The sequence below is a fragment of the Chiloscyllium punctatum genome, chromosome 30 (genome assembly GCF_047496795.1).
Source record: "Chiloscyllium punctatum isolate Juve2018m chromosome 30, sChiPun1.3, whole genome shotgun sequence".
In the NCBI taxonomy this organism is placed as follows: Eukaryota; Metazoa; Chordata; class Chondrichthyes; order Orectolobiformes; family Hemiscylliidae; genus Chiloscyllium; species Chiloscyllium punctatum.
The window spans coordinates 10,601,953-10,615,803 of NC_092768.1; positions in this window are offsets into that span (position 1 = coordinate 10,601,953).

Genomic DNA, 13,851 nt, shown 5'->3' on the forward strand with positions numbered 1-13,851 from the left:
GGGTGTATCTGTGTGTGTGACCTTCCTGCTGTGTAACCGGGTGTATCTGTGTGAGACCTTCCTGCTGTGTAACCGGGTGTATCTGTGTGTGCGACCTTCCTGCTGTGTAACCGGGTGCATCTGTGTGTGACCTTCCTGCTGTGTAACCGGGTGTATCTGTGTGAGACCTTCCTGCTGTGTAACCGGGTGTATCTGTGTGTGTGATCTTCCTGCTGTGTAACCGGGTGTATCTGTGTGTGAGACCTTCCTGCTGTGTAACCGGGTGTATCTGTGTGTGAGACCTTCCTGCTGTGTAACCGGGTGTATCTGTGTGTGAGACCTTCCTGCTGTGTAACCGGGTGTATCTGTGTGAGACCTTCCTGCTGTGTAACCGGGTGTATCTGTGTGTGACCTTCCTTCTGTGTAACCGGGTGTATCTGTGTGAGACCTTCCTGCTGTGTAAGCGGGTGTATCTGTGTGTGACCTTCCTGCTGTGTAACCGGGTGTATCTGTGTGTGTGACCTTCCTGCTGTGTAACCGGGTGTATCTGTGTGAGACCTTCCTGCTGTGTAACCGGGTGTATCTGTGTGTGTGACCTTCCTGCTGTGTAACCGGGTGTATCTGTGTGAGACCTTCCTGCTGTGTAACCGGGTGTATCTGTGTGTGACCTTCCTGCTGTGTAACCGGGTGTATCTGTGTGAGAACTTCCTGCTGTGTAACCGGGTGTATCTGTGTGCGACCTTCCTGCTGTGTAACCGGGTGTATCTGTGTGTGTGACCTTCCTGCTGTGTAACCGGGTGTATCTGTGTGTGTGACCTTCCTGCTGTGTAACCGGGTGTATCTGTGTGTGACCTTCCTGCTGTGTAACCGGGTGTATCTGTGTGTGTGACCTTCCTGCTGTGTAACCGGGTGTATCTGTGTGTGTGACCTTCCTGCTGTGTAACCGGGTGTATCTGTGTGTGACCTTCCTGCTGTGTAACCGGGTGTATCTGTGTGAGACCTTCCTGCTGTGTAACCGGGTGTATCTGTGTGAGACCTTCCTGCTGTGTAACCGGGTGTATCTGTGTGTGTGACCTTCCTGCTGTGTAACCGGGTGTATCTGTGTGTGTGACCTTCCTGCTGTGTAACCGGGTGTATCTGTGTGTGTGACCTTCCTGCTGTGTAACCGGGTGTATCTGTGTGTGTGACCTTCCTGCTGTGTAACCAGGTGTATCTGTGTGTGAGACCTTCCTGCTGTGTAACCGGGTGTATCTGTGTGTGTGACCTTCCTGCTGTGTAACCGGGTGTATCTGTGTGAGACCTTCCTGCTGTGTAACCGGGTGTATCTGTGTGTGACCTTCCTGCTGTGTAACCGGGTGTATCTGTGTGAGACCTTCCTGCTGTGTAACCGGGTGTATCTGTGTGTGAGACCTTCCTGCTGTGTAACCGGGTGTATCTGTGTGTGTGACCTTCCTGCTTTGTAACCGGGTGTATCTGTGTGTGTGACCTTCCTGCTGTGTAACCGGGTGTATCTGTGTGTGTGACCTTCCTGCGGTCTAACCGGGTGTATCTGTGTGTGAGACCTTCCTGCTGTGTAACCGGGTGTATCTGTGTGTGTGACCTTCCTGCTGTCTAACCGGGTGTGTCTGTGTGTGAGACCTTCCTGCTGTGTAACCGGGTGTATCTGTGTGTGTGACCTTCCTGCGGTCTAACCGGGTGTATCTGTGTGTGACCTTCCTGCTGTGTAACCGGGTGTATCTGTGTGTGTGACCTTCCTGCTGTGTAACCGGGTGTATCTGTGTGTGATCTTCCTGCTGTGTAACCGGGTGTATCTGTGTGTGTGACCTTCCTGCTGTGTAACCGGGTGTATCTGTGTGTGAGACCTTCCTGCTGTGTAACCGGGTGTATCTGTGTGTGTGACCTTCCTGCTGTGTAACCGGGTGTATCTGTGTGTGTGACCTTCCTGCGGTCTAACCGGGTGTATCTGTGTGTGAGACCTTCCTGCTGTGTAACCGGGTGTATCTGTGTGTGAGACCTTCCTGCTGTGTAACCGGGTGTATCTGTGTGTGTGACCTTCCTGCTGTCTAACCGGGTGTGTCTGTGTGTGAGACCTTCCTGCTGTGTAACCGGGTGTATCTGTGTGTGTGACCTTCCTGCGGTCTAACCGGGTGTATCTGTGTGTGACCTTCCTGCTGTGTAACCGGGTGTATCTGTGTGTGTGACCTTCCTGCTGTGTAACCGGGTGTATCTGTGTGTGATCTTCCTGCTGTGTAACCGGGTGTATCTGTGTGTGTGACCTTCCTGCTGTGTAACCGGGTGTATCTGTGTGTGAGACCTTCCTGCTGTGTAACCGGGTGTATCTGTGTGTGTGACCTTCCTGCTGTGTAACCGGGTGTATCTGTGTGTGACCTTCCTGCTGTGTAACCGGGTGTATCTATGTGTGTGACCTTCCTGCTGTGTAACCGGGTGTATCTGTGGGAGACCTTCCTGCTGTGTAACCGGGTGTATCTGTGTGTGACCTTCCTGCTGTGTAACCGGGTGTATCTGTGTGTGAGACCTTCCTGCTGTGTAACCGGGTTTATCTGTGTGTGACCTTCCTGCTGTGTAACCGGGTGTATCTGTGTGAGACCTTCCTGCTGTGTAACCGGGTGTATCTGTGTGAGACCTTCCTGCTGTGTAACCGGGTGTACCTGTGTGTGAGACCTTCCTGCTGTGTAACCGGGTGTATCTGTGTGTGACCTTCCTGCTGTGTAACCGGGTGTATCTGTGTGTGTGACCTTCCTGCTGTGTAACCGGGTGTATCTGTGTGTGTGACCTTCCTGCTGTGTAACCGGGTGTATCTGTGTGTGTGACCTTCCTGCTGTGTAACCGGGTGTATCTGTGTGTGTGACCTTCCTGCTGTGTAACCGGGTGTATCTGTGTGTGACCTTCCTGCTGTGTCACCGGGTGTATCTGTGTGTGTGACCTTCCTGCTGTGTAACCGGGTGTATCTGTGTGTGACCTTCCTGCTGTGTAACCGGGTGTATCTGTGTGTGTGACCTTCCTGCTGTGTAACCAGGTGTATCTGTGTGTGAGACCTTCCTGCTGTGTAACCGGGTGTATCTGTGTGTGTGACCTTCCTGCTGTGTAACCGGGTGTATCTGTGTGTGTGACCTTCCTGCTGTGTAACCGGGTGTATCTGTGTGAGACCTTCCTGCTGTGTAACCGGGTGTATCTGTGTGTGTGACCTTCCTGCTGTGTAACCGGGAGTATCTGTGTGTGTGACCTTCCTGCTGTGTAACCGGGTGTATCTGTGTGAGACCTTCCTGCTGTGTAACCGGGTGTATCTGTGTGTGAGACCTTCCTGCTGTGTAACCGGGTGTATCAGTGTGTGACCTTCCTGCTGTGTAACCGGGTGTATCTGTGTGAGACCTTCCTGCTGTGTAACCGGGTGTATCTGTGTGTGAGACCTTCCTGCTGTGTAACCGGGTGTATCTGTGTGTGTGACCTTCCTGCTGTGTAACCGGGTGTATCTGTGTGTGACCTTCCTGCTGTGTAACCGGGTGTATCTGTGTGTGAGACCTTCCTGCTGTGTAACCGGGTGTATCAGTGTGTGACCTTCCTGCTGTGTAACCGGGTGTATCTGTGTGAGACCTTCCTGCTGTGTAACCGGGTGTATCTGTGTGTGACCTTCCTGCTGTGTAACCGGGTGTATCTGTGTGTGACCTTCCTGCTGTGTAACCGGGTGTATCAGTGTGTGACCTTCCTGCTGTGTAACCGGGTGTATCTGTGTGAGACCTTCCTGCTGTGTAACCGGGTGTATCTGTGTGAGACCTTCCTGCTGTGTAACCGGGTGTATCTGTGTGAGACCTTCCTGCTGTGTAACCGGGTGTATCTGTGTGTGACCTTCCTGCTGTGTAACCGGGTGTATCTGTGTGTGACCTTCCTGCTGTGTAACCGGGTGTATCTGTGTGAGACCTTCCTGCTGTGTAACCGGGTGTATCTGTGTGTGACCTTCCTGCTGTGTAACCGGGTGTATCTGTGTGTGTGACCTTCCTGCTGTGTAACCGGGTGTATCTGTGTGTGAGACCTTCCTGCTGTGTAACCGGGTGTATCTGTGTGTGAGACCTTCCTGCTGTGTAACCGGGTGTATCTGTGTGTGAGACCTTCCTGCTGTGTAACCGGGTGTATCTGTGTGTGAGACCTTCCTGCTGTGTAACCGGGTGTATCTGTGTGTGTGACCTTCCTGCTGTGTAACCGGGTCTATCTGTGTGTGACCTTCCTGCTGTGTAACCGGGTGTATCTGTGTGAGACCTTCCTGCTGTGTAACCGGGTGTATCTGTGTGTGACCTTCCTGCTGTGTAACCGGGTGTATCTGTGTGTGAGACCTTCCTGCTGTGTAACCGGGTGTATCTGTGTGTGTGACCTTCCTGCTGTGTAACCGGGTGTATCTGTGTGTGAGACCTTCCTGCTGTGTAACCGGGTGTATCTGTGTGTGTGACCTTCCTGCTGTGTAACCGGGTGTATCTGTGTGTGACCTTCCTGCTGTGTAACCGGGTGTATCTGTGTGTGAGACCTTCCTGCTGTGTAACCGGGTGTATCTGTGTGTGTGACCTTCCTGCTGTGTAACCGGGTGTATCTGTGTGTGACCTTCCTGCTGTGTAACCGGGTGTATCTGTGTGTGAGACCTTCCTGCTGTGTAACCGGGTGTATCTGTGTGAGACCTTCCTGCTGTGTAACCGGGTGTATCTGTGTGTGTGACCTTCCTGCTGTGTAACCGGGTGTATCTGTGTGTGTGACCTTCCTGCTGTGTAACCGGGTGTATCTGTGTGTGTGACCTTCCTGCTGTGTAACCGGGTGTATCTGTGTGTGTGACCTTCCTGCTGTGTAACCGGGTGTATCTGTGTGTGTGACCTTCCTGCTGTGTAACCGGGTGTATCTGTGTGTGACCTTCCTGCTGTGTAACCGGGTGTATCTGTGTGTGACCTTCCTGCTGTGTAACCGGGTGTATCTGTGTGTGTGACCTTCCTGCTGTGTAACCGGGTGTATCTGTGTGTGACCTTCCTGCTGTGTAACCGGGTGTATCTGTGTGTGAGACCTTCCTGCTGTGTAACCGGGTGTATCTGTGTGTGTGACCTTCCTGCTGTGTAACCGGGTGTATCTGTGTGTGTGACCTTCCTGCTGTGTAACCGGGTGTATCTGTGTGTGTGACCTTCCTGCTGTGTAACCGGGTGTATCTGTGTGTGTGACCTTCCTGCTGTGTAACCGGGTGTATCTGTGTGAGACCTTCCTGCTGTGTAACCGGGTGTATCTGTGTGTGACCTTCCTGCTGTGTAACCGGGTGTATCTGTGTGTGACCTTCCTGCTGTGTAACCGGGTGTATCTGTGTGTGACCTTCCTGCTGTGTAACCGGGTGTATCTGTGTGTGACCTTCCTGCTGTGTAACCGGGTGTATCTGTGTGAGACCTTCCTGCTGTGTAACCGGGTGTATCTGTGTGTGTGACCTTCCTGCTGTGTAACCGGGTGTATCTGTGTGTGACCTTCCTGCTGTGTAACCGGGTGTATCTGTGTGTGAGACCTTCCTGCTGTGTAACCGGGTGTATCTGTGTGAGACCTTCCTGCTGTGTAACCGGGTGTATCTGTGTGTGTGACCTTCCTGCTGTGTAACCGGGTGTATCTGTGTGAGACCTTCCTGCTGTGTAACCGGGTGTATCTGTGTGTGTGACCTTCCTGCTGTGTAACCGGGTGTATCTGTGTGTGACCTTCCTGCTGTGTAACCGGGTGTATCTGTGTGTGAGACCTTCCTGCTGTGTAACCGGGTGTATCTGTGTGTGAGACCTTCCTGCTGTGTAACCGGGTGTATCTGTGTGTGACCTTCCTGCTGTGTAACCGGGTGTATCTGTGTGTGAGACCTTCCTGCTGTGTAACCGGGTGTATCTGTGTGTGAGACCTTCCTGCTGTGTAACCGGGTGTATCTGTGTGTGACCTTCCTGCTGTGTAACCGGGTGTATCTGTGTGTGACCTTCCTGCTGTGTAACCGGGTGTATCTGTGTGTGACCTTCCTGCTGTGTAACCGGGTGTATCTGTGTGAGACCTTCCTGCTGTGTAACCGGGTGTATCTGTGTGTGACCTTCCTGCTGTGTAACCGGGTGTATCTGTGTGTGACCTTCCTGCTGTGTAACCGGGTGTATCTGTGTGAGACCTTCCTGCTGTGTAACCGGGTGTATCTGTGTGTGACCTTCCTGCTGTGTAACCGGGTGTATCTGTGTGTGACCTTCCTGCTGTGTAACCGGGTGTATCTGTGTGAGACCTTCCTGCTGTGTAACCGGGTGTATCTGTGTGTGACCTTCCTGCTGTGTAACCGGGTGTATCTGTGTGTGTGACCTTCCTGCTGTGTAACCGGGTGTATCTGTGTGAGACCTTCCTGCTGTGTAACCGGGTGTATCTGTGTGAGACCTTCCTGCTGTGTAACCGGGTGTATCTGTGTGTGACCTTCCTGCTGTGTAACCGGGTGTATCTGTGTGTGACCTTCCTGCTGTGTAACCGGGTGTATCTGTGTGTGAGACCTTCCTGCTGTGTAACCGGGTGTATCTGTGTGTGAGACCTTCCTGCTGTGTAACCGGGTGTATCTGTGTGTGAGACCTTCCTGCTGTGTAACCGGGTGTATCTGTGTGTGAGACCTTCCTGCTGTGTAACCGGGTGTATCTGTGTGTGGACCTTCCTGCTGTGTAACCGGGTGTATCTGTGTGTGACCTTCCTGCTGTGTAACCGGGTGTATCTGTGTGTGACCTTCCTGCTGTGTAACCGGGTGTATCTGTGTGAGACCTTCCTGCTGTGTAACCGGGTGTATCTGTGTGTGAGACCTTCCTGCTGTGTAACCGGGTGTATCTGTGTGTGACCTTCCTGCTGTGTAACCGGGTGTATCTGTGTGTGACCTTCCTGCTGTGTAACCGGGTGTATCTGTGTGTGAGACCTTCCTGCTGTGTAACCGGGTGTATCTGTGTGTGAGACCTTCCTGCTGTGTAACCGGGTGTATCTGTGTGTGTGACCTTCCTGCTGTGTAACCGGGTGTATCTGTGTGTGAGACCTTCCTGCTGTGTAACCGGGTGTATCTGTGTGTGTGACCTTCCTGCTGTGTAACCGGGTGTATCTGTGTGTGTGACCTTCCTGCTGTGTAACCGGGTGTATCTGTGTGTGACCTTCCTGCTGTGTAACCGGGTGTATCTGTGTGTGAGACCTTCCTGCTGTGTAACCGGGTGTATCTGTGTGTGTGACCTTCCTGCTGTGTAACCGGGTGTATCTGTGTGTGACCTTCCTGCTGTGTAACCGGGTGTATCTGTGTGTGACCTTCCTGCTGTGTAACCGGGTGTATCTGTGTGTGAGACCTTCCTGCTGTGTAACCGGGTGTATCTGTGTGTGTGAGACCTTCCTGCTGTGTAACCGGGTGTATCTGTGTGTGTGACCTTCCTGCTGTGTAACCGGGTGTATCTGTGTGAGACCTTCCTGCTGTGTAACCGGGTGTATCTGTGTGTGACCTTCCTGCTGTGTAACCGGGTGTATCTGTGTGAGACCTTCCTGCTGTGTAACCGGGTGTATCTGTGTGTGACCTTCCTGCTGTGTAACCGGGTGTATCTGTGTGTGACCTTCCTGCTGTGTAACCGGGTGTATCTGTGTGTGAGACCTTCCTGCTGTGTAACCGGGTGTATCTGTGTGTGTCCTTCTTGCTGTGTAACCGGGTGTATCTGTGTGTGTGACCTTCCTGCTGTGTAACCGGGTGTATCTGTGTGAGACCTTCCTGCTGTGTAACCGGGTGTATCTGTGTGTGAGACCTTCCTGCTGTGTAACCGGGTGTATCTGTGTGTGACCTTCCTGCTGTGTAACCGGGTGTATCTGTGTGTGAGACCTTCCTGCTGTGTAACCGGGTGTATCTGTGTGTGACCTTCCTGCTGTGTAACCGGGTGTATCTGTGTGTGACCTTCCTGCTGTGTAACCGGGTGTATCTGTGTGTGACCTTCCTGCTGTGTAACCGGGTGTATCTGTGTGAGACCTTCCTGCTGTGTAACCGGGTGTATCTGTGTGTGAGACCTTCCTGCTGTGTAACCGGGTGTATCTGTGTGTGACCTTCCTGCTGTGTAACCGGGTGTATCTGTGTGTGAGACCTTCCTGCTGTGTAACCGGGTGTATCTGTGTGTGACCTTCCTGCTGTGTAAGCGGGTGTATCTGTGTGTGACCTTCCTGCTGTGTAACCGGGTGTATCTGTGTGTGAGACCTTCCTGCTGTGTAACCGGGTGTATCTGTGTGTGAGACCTTCCTGCTGTGTAACCGGGTGTATCTGTGTGTGACCTTCCTGCTGTGTAACCGGGTGTATCTGTGTGTGACCTTCCTGCTGTGTAACCGGGTGTATCTGTGTGTGAGACCTTCCTGCTGTGTAACCGGGTGTATCTGTGTGAGACCTTCCTGCTGTGTAACCGGGTGTATCTGTGTGTGAGACCTTCCTGCTGTGTAACCGGGTGTGTCTGTGTGTGACCTTCCTGCTGTGTAACCGGGTGTATCTGTGTGTGACCTTCCTGCTGTGTAACCGGGTGTATCTGTGTGTGAGACCTTCCTGCTGTGTAACCGGGTGTATCTGTGTGTGAGACCTTCCTGCTGTGTAACCGGGTGTATCTGTGTGTGACCTTCCTGCTGTGTAACCGGGTGTATCTGTGTGTGAGACCTTCCTGCTGTGTAACCGGGTGTATCTGTGTGTGTGACCTTCCTGCTGTGTAACCGGGTGTATCTGTGTGTGTGACCTTCCTGCTGTGTAACCGGGTGTATCTGTGTGTGTGAACTTCCTGCTGTGTAACCGGGTGTATCTGTGTGTGAGACCTTCCTGCTGTGTAACCGGGTGTATCTGTGTGTGTGACCTTCCTGCTGTGTAACCGGGTGTATCTGTGTGTGACCTTCCTGCTGTGTAACCGGGTGTATCTGTGTGTGGCCTTCCTGCTGTGTAACCGGGTGTATCTGTGTGTGAGACCTTCCTGCTGTGTAACCGGGTGTATCTGTGTGTGTGAGACCTTCCTGCTGTGTAACCGGGTGTATCTGTGTGTGTGACCTTCCTGCTGTGTAACCGGGTGTATCTGTGTGTGAGACCTTCCTGCTGTGTAACCGGGTGTATCTGTGTGTGACCTTCCTGCTGTGTAACCGGGTGTATCTGTGTGAGACCTTCCTGCTGTGTAACCGGGTGTATCTGTGTGTGACCTTCCTGCTGTGTAACCGGGTGTATCTGTGTGTGACCTTCCTGCTGTGTAACCGGGTGTATCTGTGTGTGTGACCTTCCTGCTGTGTAACCGGGTGTTTCTGTGTGTGACCTGCTGCTGTGTAACCGGGTGTATCTGTGTGTGACCTTCCTGCTGTGTAACCGGGTGTATCTGTGTGTGTGACCTTCCTGCTGTGTAACCGGATGTATCTGTGTGTGACCTTCCTGCTGTGTAACCGGGTGTGTCTGTGTGTGACCTTCCTGCTGTGTAACCGGGTGTATCTGTGTGAGACCTTCCTGCTGTGTAACCGGGTGTATCTGTGTGTGACCTTCCTGCTGTGTAACCGGGTGTATCTGTGTGAGACCTTCCTGCTGTGTAACCGGGTGAATCTGTGTGTGTGACCTTCCTGCTGTGTAACCGGGTGTATCTGTGTGTGACCTTCCTGCTGTGTAACCGGGTGTATCTGTGTGTGACCTTCCTGCTGTGTAACCGGGTGTATCTGTGTGTGACCTTCCTGCTGTGTAACCGGGTGTATCTGTGTGAGACCTTCCTGCTGTGTAACCGGGTGTATCTGTGTGAGACCTTCCTGCTGTGTAACCGGGTGTATCTGTGTGTGAGACCTTCCTGCTGTGTAACCGGGTGTATCTGTGTGTGAGACCTTCCTGCTGTGTAACCGGGTGTATCTGTGTGAGACCTTCCTGCTGTGTAACCGGGTGAATCTGTGTGTGTGACCTTCCTGCTGTGTAACCGGGTGTATCTGTGTGTGACCTTCCTGCTGTGTAACCGGGTGTATCTGTGTGTGACCTTCCTGCTGTGTAACCGGGTGTATCTGTGTGTGACCTTCCTGCTGTGTAACCGGGTGTATCTGTGTGTGACCTTCCTGCTGTGTAACCGGGTGTATCTGTGTGTGAGACCTTCCTGCTGTGTAACCGGGTGTATCTGTGTGTGTGACCTTCCTGCTGTGTAACCGGGTGTATCTGTGTGTGTGACCTTCCTGCTGTGTAACCGGGTGTATCTGTGTGTGAGACCTTCCTGCTGTGTAACCGGGTGTATCTGTGTGTGAGACCTTCCTGCTGTGTAACCGGGTGTATCTGTGTGTGACCTTCCTGCTGTGTAACCGGGTGTATCTGTGTGTGAGACCTTCCTGCTGTGTAACCGGGTGTATCTGTGTGTGTGACCTTCCTGCTGTGTAACCGGGTGTATCTGTGTGTGTGACCTTCCTGCTGTGTAACCGGGTGTATCTGTGTGTGTGAACTTCCTGCTGTGTAACCGGGTGTATCTGTGTGTGAGACCTTCCTGCTGTGTAACCGGGTGTATCTGTGTGTGTGACCTTCCTGCTGTGTAACCGGGTGTATCTGTGTGTGACCTTCCTGCTGTGTAACCGGGTGTATCTGTGTGTGACCTTCCTGCTGTGTAACCGGGTGTATCTGTGTGTGAGACCTTCCTGCTGTGTAACCGGGTGTATCTGTGTGTGAGACCTTCCTGCTGTGTAACCGGGTGTATCTGTGTGTGTGACCTTCCTGCTGTGTAACCGGGTGTATCTGTGTGAGACCTTCCTGCTGTGTAACCGGGTGTATCTGTGTGTGACCTTCCTGCTGTGTAACCGGGTGTATCTGTGTGAGACCTTCCTGCTGTGTAACCGGGTGTATCTGTGTGTGACCTTCCTGCTGTGTAACCGGGTGTATCTGTGTGTGACCTTCCTGCTGTGTAACCGGGTGTATCTGTGTGTGTGACCTTCCTGCTGTGTAACCGGGTGTATCTGTGTGTGACCTTCCTGCTGTGTAACCGGGTGTATCTGTGTGTGTGACCTTCCTGCTGTGTAACCGGGTGTATCTGTGTGAGACCTTCCTGCTGTGTAACCGGGTGTATCTGTGTGTGAGACCTTCCTGCTGTGTAACCGGGTGTATCTGTGTGTGACCTTCCTGCTGTGTAACCGGGTGTATCTGTGTGTGAGACCTTCCTGCTGTGTAACCGGGTGTATCTGTGTGAGACCTTCCTGCTGTGTAACCGGGTGTATCTGTGTGTGACCTTCCTGCTGTGTAACCGGGTGTATCTGTGTGTGTGACCTTCCTGCTGTGTAACCGGGTGTATCTGTGTGAGACCTTCCTGCTGTGTAACCGGGTGTATCTGTGTGTGAGACCTTCCTGCTGTGTAACCGGGTGTATCTGTGTGTGACCTTCCTGCTGTGTAACCGGGTGTATCTGTGTGTGTGACCTTCCTGCTGTGTAACCGGGTGTATCTGTGTGTGACCTTCCTGCTGTGTAACCGGGTGTATCTGTGTGTGAGACCTTCCTGCTGTGTAACCGGGTGTATCTGTGTGTGAGACCTTCCTGCTGTGTAACCGGGTGTATCTGTGTGTGACCTTCCTGCTGTGTAACCGGGTGTATCTGTGTGTGACCTTCCTGCTGTGTAACCGGGTGTATCTGTGTGAGACCTTCCTGCTGTGTAACCGGGTGTATCTGTGTGAGACCTTCCTGCTGTGTAACCGGGTGTATCTGTGTGTGAGACCTTCCTGCTGTGTAACCGGGTGTGTCTGTGTGTGACCTTCCTGCTGTGTAACCGGGTGTATCTGTGTGTGACCTTCCTGCTGTGTAACCGGGTGTATCTGTGTGAGACCTTCCTGCTGTGTAACCGGGTGTATCTGTGTGTGAGACCTTCCTGCTGTGTAACCGGGTGTATCTGTGTGTGACCTTCCTGCTGTGTAACCGGGTGTATCTGTGTGTGAGACCTTCCTGCTGTGTAACCGGGTGTATCTGTGTGTGTGACCTTCCTGCTGTGTAACCGGGTGTATCTGTGTGTGTGACCTTCCTGCTGTGTAACCGGGTGTATCTGTGTGTGTGACCTTCCTGCTGTGTAACCGGGTGTATCTGTGTGTGAGACCTTCCTGCTGTGTAACCGGGTGTATCTGTGTGTGTGACCTTCCTGCTGTGTAACCGGTGTATCTGTGTGTGACCTTCCTGCTGTGTAACCGGGTGTATCTGTGTGTGAGACCTTCCTGCTGTGTAACCGGGTGTATCTGTGTGTGAGACCTTCCTGCTGTGTAACCGGGTGTATCTGTGTGTGTGACCTTCCTGCTGTGTAACCGGGTGTATCTGTGTGTGACCTTCCTGCTGTGTAACCGGGTGTATCTGTGTGTGACCTTCCTGCTGTGTAACCGGGTGTATCTGTGTGTGAGACCTTCCTGCTGTGTAACCGGGTGTATCTGTGTGTGACCTTCCTGCTGTGTAACCGGGTGTATCTGTGTGTGACCTTCCTGCTGTGTAACCGGGTGTATCTGTGTGTGACCTTCCTGCTGTGTAACCGGGTGTATCTGTGTGAGACCTTCCTGCTGTGTAACCGGGTGTATCTGTGTGTGTGACCTTCCTGCTGTGTAACCGGGTGTATCTGTGTGTGTGACCTTCCTGCTGTGTAACCGGGTGTATCTGTGTGTGACCTTCCTGCTGTGTAACCGGGTGTATCTGTGTGTGAGACCTTCCTGCTGTGTAACCGGGTGTATCTGTGTGTGAGACCTTCCTGCTGTGTAACCGGGTGTATCTGTGTGTGTGACCTTCCTGCTGTGTAACCGGGTGTATCTGTGTGTGAGACCTTCCTGCTGTGTAACCGGGTGTATCTGTGTGTGTGACCTTCCTGCTGTGTAACCGGGTGTATCTGTGTGTGTGACCTTCCTGCTGTGTAACCGGGTGTATCTGTGTGTGAGACCTTCCTGCTGTGTAACCGGGTGTATCTGTGTGTGAGACCTTCCTGCTGTGTAACCGGGTGTATCTGTGTGTGAGACCTTCCTGCTGTGTAACCGGGTGTATCTGTGTGTGACCTTCCTGCTGTGTAACCGGGTGTATCTGTGTGTGACCTTCCTGCTGTGTAACCGGGTGTATCTGTGTGTGTGACCTTCCTGCTGTGTAACCGGGTGTATCTGTGTGTGAGACCTTCCTGCTGTGTAACCGGGTGTATCTGTGTGTGAGACCTTCCTGCTGTGTAACCGGGTGTATCTGTGTGTGTGACCTTCCTGCTGTGTAACCGGGTGTATCTGTGTGTGTGACCTTCCTGCTGTGTGACCGGGTGTATCTGTGTGTGAGACCTTCCTGCTGTGTAACCGGGTGTATCTGTGTGTGTGACCTTCCTGCTGTGTAACCGGGTGTATCTGTGTGTGACCTTCCTGCTGTGTAACCGGGTGTATCTGTGTGTGTGACCTTCCTGCTGTGTAACCGGGTGTATCTGTGTGTGAGACCTTCCTGCTGTGTAACCGGGTGTATCTGTGTGTGAGACCTTCCTGCTGTGTAACCGGGTGTATCTGTGTGTGTGACCTTCCTGCTGTGTAACCGGGTGTATCTGTGTGTGTGACCTTCCTGCTGTGTAACCGGGTGTATCTGTGTGTGACCTTCCTGCTGTGTAACCGGGTGTATCTGTGTGAGACCTTCCTGCTGTGTAACCGGGTGTATCTGTGTGTGACCTTCCTGCTGTGTAACCGGGTGTATCTGTGTGTGACCTTCCTGCTGTGTAACCGGGTGTATCTGTGTGTGTGACCTTCCTGCTGTGTAACCGGGTGTTTCTGTGTGTGTCCTGCCTTGCTGTGTAACCGGGTGTATCTGTGTGTGACCTTCCTGCTGTGTAACCGGGTGTATCTGTGTGAGACCTTCCTGCTGTGTAACCGGGTGTATCTGTGTGTGAGACCTTCCTGCTG